Source organism: Accipiter gentilis, chromosome 3, assembly GCF_929443795.1.
Source record: "Accipiter gentilis chromosome 3, bAccGen1.1, whole genome shotgun sequence".
Lineage (NCBI taxonomy): Eukaryota > Metazoa > Chordata > Aves > Accipitriformes > Accipitridae > Astur > Astur gentilis.
Genome location: NC_064882.1, coordinates 42,575,126 through 42,576,413, shown reverse-complemented (window position 1 = coordinate 42,576,413; position 1,288 = coordinate 42,575,126).

The window sequence follows — 1,288 nt, the reverse complement described above, 5'->3', positions numbered from 1 at the left end:
CCCAGGGACCCCAAGGCTTGGGAGGTGGGTATCTCAGAGCGAGCCAAATCTCCTGTCACTCCTGTCAACTTTGACTTGCTGCAAGACCACGCTTATAAAAGGGCTGGCCTCCCCCCACCCCCAGCCACACCGTTTCCCATAGGAGGGCAAGGGGGTGGGAGCAGGAGAGGCAGGAGGCGAAGATCCTCCACGCAATATCACCGACCTACGCAGGGAAGGCACAGGGCTGGGACTGCTGCTTCATTAGGAAACCCCTCTCCGAAAACTACGTTTGGAATTGTTTCTCCCAGCCACAAGCAATTGTATATGTTACGACTCGGATTAATTCATACTCTCCCATTGGAGAGAGAATGTATTCTCTTTGCAGGGTATTTTTAGCAACCACATGCTTCTGTCTCTCAGGAAGCAACAGCTGAGACAGTGGGACAGGGAGAGCTGGTATGCATATTTCTGAACCCTTCCACTGTCATCTGGATTTTTCCAGAAATCAAACAATGCTGCTTTATTTTTACCCTCTAGGAGACGGATGGCATATTTAGAGGCAGGGATAAGAGCGAAACACACACCCTGAAATTCTTGGCATCCTTTGTGGCCACCAGAGCCTGGAAAAGGGGAGTCAATTCCCAAATGCCAGTGGTGGCGGGCGCACGGAGCTGCATGGATGGAGCTGGAAGGACAGCAGCGGTTTGGCACAGGCTGCAGAAGCAAGCAGGACATCTTAGATACTCACACAATTTTGCATGCACTAAACCTCTTTGAAACGGCACTGCATTTGAGAGGTCTCCCCACCTCCAATGCTCAGCTGTGGAAGAGATGGGGGAATTTGAGCCACCTGAGTGGAAAAGGAGGGTACACCAGACAGACCAAACCCGTAAGAAGCCAGGCTCTTGCTTTGCTCTCTGTCCCCAGCAGCCAGTGCAAGTTTGGGGTGAAGCAAGGGAAGGCCTCCATGTATAAGAGTGAACCTCGCTGTGAAAATTGAACCCAGCCCAGATTGTCATTCAGTGTTTATCATTTAATAGCACTTTGCAGGCCTGGTTCCTGCTTATCTCACCCTCCCACCCCTAGGAAATCTGATGCTATTTCCTCCCGAATCCTTACGCACTGCACAGATACCAATGTTTGCAAACCTATTCCCAGACCTCCTTGCTCCACAGAAAAACCTGTCTGATTTAACAGGGAAAGTGAGGTGTAGAGAAGTAAAGAGGGTAATTCCTCTGCATCCCTAGACTGTAAAACAAATGCTTTACCTTGCCAAGGCAATAGGAAGTATTGTTATGCTCTTCAA